Below are 4284 nucleotides of genomic sequence, written 5' to 3'. Positions count from 1 at the left end.
TATCTTCATTTGTCACACACAAAAATGTTAATGTTTGTTTAAAAAAATTAAAAAACGGAAGGTTTTTGTTTTAACTAAAAAAGGACCTCCTCTACAAAACTAAAATGTACGGTATCACCATTAATAAAATACCACCAGTCACAACTTAAGACAAACACAGTAAGACACCAGTTCCAAATGCCCCAGTGCATTCATGCGTTCAACTGTTTTCATGCTAAGAACAGAAGGACTGTCAACTTCAGACCCTTAACATTAAGGATGAAGAGCACATTGCTGCAATTTACAGAAAAGATTCAAACATACGATTTATGAGTAATCTGTTCAAAAGGAACAATATGACAGCATGAACCACAGAAAAAAAAAAATCTCTGCATTTACAGGCCTTTGAGGAACCATCAGGGCTCAACTTATCAAACTGGGCATGGAACAGTAAATAAATCTGGTTCCAATTTTCCCAAAAAGAAGCCAGTCTCACTGCAATGCCTGGAAGCTGAGCTTTAGCTCACCAGTATAAAAACACATGAATAACTGAAGGCCTGCTGTAGTCATTCTCATACATTTTGTTTGGAAGCAAAAGGAAAAAAAAAAAAATCAAGTAAATGAAAATATACACCACAATTAAGTAATTTTTTGGCAGGATAGCTTAATTTTGGATTTATTTTGAATGACTGTTAGTGAAATCTGTCCAACTGCTTTGTTGGCAGTAATTGTAGTCTAAGTGTACATCCCCAGTAAATACAGCACTCTTAACTGATGAGCCAATGTGAGCTACAAAATTATAGAACACAGAAAGTACTGTAAGTTTATACCCAAAAAATGACAGTTGTGAAGCAGCACACTTTTTTTGCATGATAATAAAATGGTTTCAAAATGTAAGGGAAGAAATTAAGACCTAGACCAGGATTCTATGACGCCACAAAAATCAATATAAGTACGCCGCTACCCTCTGCATGCATACAACATTTATTTGGCTACATTCATTTGCCCCTGCCACTCTTTTACAAACTTCACACATACTCCTACCCACATTTGCATACACCTTGCAGTATATGTACAGCAAGATATCCGTCTCTCTCGGCATGACTTCGCAAACAAAGATTAGGAAGGATAGGATCCACGTCTGCTGCAGGCACACTGGTGGCTGATGAGGCCAATGTGAGACAGGGAGAGTCTTCCACAGCAGCTGCATGGGAGGGACTGGTTTATGGTTTGTGCTGAGGGAATAGGGTTCCTTCGCTTTCCCCTCTTCTCCTCTACGCTGGCCCTGCGGTTTATCTTAAACTGTGCAGTGGCCTGCTGGACTGTCAGCCGCCACAGCTCTCTTTTGGCAGCCACACAGGACGTCCACTGATGGCAATCTCCACCGCAAAATGCAAGGGACTATTTCAGAGTGTCCTTGTATCGCTTCCGTGGTGCCCCTTGGTCACAATAACCTGTGGGCAATGGAAGGACTTCAGAGTTGGTGAAATGATCCATCTAATAGATGCTGAAAATGGTGCGGAGACAGCGAATGAATGAATGTATGAATGAAAGTCCTCAAGAAGTCCTAGGTGGCGACAGTAGGCAACCCAAGGCTCAGCGCCGTACAACAGGGTGGTCAAAACGATGGCTTTGTACACCCTGACTTTCGTGTCTGCTTTGAGGTTTTTGTTGTTCCAGACACGTTTGGAGAGTCTGCCTAAAGCACTATTGGCTTTGGCCAGTCTGTTGTCCACCACTTTGTCGATTTCTGCATCACACCCCAGGTAGCAGAACTGTTGGTCTGATTTTAGCTCTGTCTGCCCCATGAAGTTTCTGGGAGACTTATACTCTTCTTTGGGTGCAGGTTGAAGGAAGACTTCTGTGACAGACACCAAGATGTATCTTCACATTTACACACCTATCACAGACAAGTCCACACACAGACTGAATTTGCAGGAGTGTACACATCCAAGAGCAGGCCCTACAGATCCAAGTGCTCACAAGTCTGGGACACAACCTACAGCGGGGCATTTTCCATATGCTACTCCATAGTTCCACAGGGCCCCTCCTATTGTGCCTCACAGGCACAAACAGCAAGACCATGAATAAAGTCTGTGGGATGACCAAGAAGAGGTCTAATCAAGATCAGGGATCCAGCATCATTAATCAGACATTGAAAACAAAGCAAGTGTGTGTGTGTCTCTGTCTCTGTGTGTGTGTGTGTGTGTGTGAAAGCAAAGCAGGAGATGAATGAGTGATGGATGAAGGGACACAAAGATGGATTGGAAGAGAAATGAGAGAAATGGATTCAGGTACACTCTCATCATGTGTTACATTCAAAAGGGAGCAGAAACTACCTGTACCCAACAAAGGTAATTACACACACACACACATTTTCAGAACCGCTCATCCCATACGGGGTCACGGGGGAACCGGAGCCTACCCGGTAACACAGGGCGTAAGGCCAGAGGGGCAGGGGACACACCCAGGACGGGACGCCAGTCTGTCGCAAGGCACCCCAAGCGGGACTCGAACCCCAGACCCACCGGAGAGCAGGACTGCGGTCCAACCCACTGCGCCACCGCACCCCCCAAAGGTAATTAATCTTTTCAAATTTTTTTGGGAGAATTCAGTGACACACACATATGTTTAAGGATGCTGATCATTGCTATCCCGGCAGCTCATACAAAGCTGCTTGAAACCCCTTGGATTCATAGTGTCTTTGCATGATAAAGATGGGAATGTTTCAAAAAAATGTATTTTATAGATTGGATAACTGGTTTATTAAAGGTCTTTCATAAATCTGCTTGCCTTAATGGAAGAAAGAAAAATGTATTCCAAAGGTAATGTAGCAATATTATTGTAACCTGGTCAAAATGAGCACATTAATCCTAATTACTAGTGTGTGTATGATCTCTGCTTGTTCAGTTTTATTATTTTTTAAAGATGGTCTGTTTTAAACTCTACTGAACATGTTAAAAAGCAAACAACAGACCTCTCAAATATAACAAGAGAATGAGATCAACTTCCGCCAACAAGCAAGCAGTTGCCATGGGAGAACACAAGAATCTTTTTAGTGGAACAAAGAACAGCATGATGCTTGACATGTTGACTCATTTAGACCAACCCATCTCTCTGGATACGGATGCAGCAAGATGAAAGTGTCTCTTGAGCCACTGGTGCATTTTTCATTCTCTGTGCTTATGTTCTATAAATTCTTCTGTTGCATTAAACGGCTGTCACCAGGGCTGGGTCATACATGATGCCAAGGAAACATGACCACGGAAGGTTAGCCCAGAATTTTTTTCTCAGCCAAATGAACAAAAGAAACAATTTCCCACAAAAGATAGATTAGAAATACAAAATTAAATTTCATAACTTTGCTATCATACACAGCTTGATCTATGCAGATAATATTTATGGAATAAATTACATTTGCTGCAACAATAACGGAGGTAATCAAATCAGGATTAGGAATAACATGGACATGATGGCACAGCTTTTAGTGCTGTTGTCTCACAGCACCTTGACAGTGAAAGAAAATGCAAGTTTGATCTCCGGTCTGTCTAGGTAGAGTTTACATGTTCTCCCTGCATTTGTGTGGACTTCCTCCCAAAGGCATTTGTTTGCCACCATGACAGTGGCAGCCAGAGTAAATTTCCACATAGGGATATATGAAATATTACCATTACAACTTCCAGGAGCAAACACATGGGTATATAATTATATACTATGAACAGCATTAGCAGTAGTAAATACAGTGGTAACCCCACAGAGTAGCAGGAATTGTATTCAGAGCTGGGTCATTCCATGTCACATAGCTTGGGTTCAACACCACCTGTCATAAATCTTGCAGTCACAGTACCAGATGGTTCATTCTGATTGTCATTGCTGTTTTTTGGAGAAAGAAAAAAGGCAGCAAAGACAAAAAAGAATTTTAACAAAATCAATTTCAGGTCATTTCATTAATTTCATATATTTCTATCATTCTTGATATTAAATGTATATGAGGACCACCTGCGGTTCTCTAGCAATAGTAAAGAATAACAAAAATAAAAAAACCAATATCACTTCTCTTTTACTGCAATAATTTAGACCTTGTTTTCTCTAATGTACTTCTATGACTATATTACAATGACCAAGACAAAAATCATATATACAGTATATATTATTATTATTATTATTATTATTTTAATCAAGAAATTAGTATAAGGTTAAATAGAGACAAAACCCTGTTTGTCCACTTGGTGGTGCTGTAGTATGTGCAGCACGCACACACACACCATATTAGAAGTAAATTGTGGAGTTCACAAAGGTCATTTA

Source organism: Scleropages formosus, chromosome 1 (genome assembly GCF_900964775.1).
Source record: "Scleropages formosus chromosome 1, fSclFor1.1, whole genome shotgun sequence".
NCBI classification, from domain to species: domain Eukaryota; kingdom Metazoa; phylum Chordata; class Actinopteri; order Osteoglossiformes; family Osteoglossidae; genus Scleropages; species Scleropages formosus.
Note: the sequence above shows the minus strand (reverse complement) of the source record.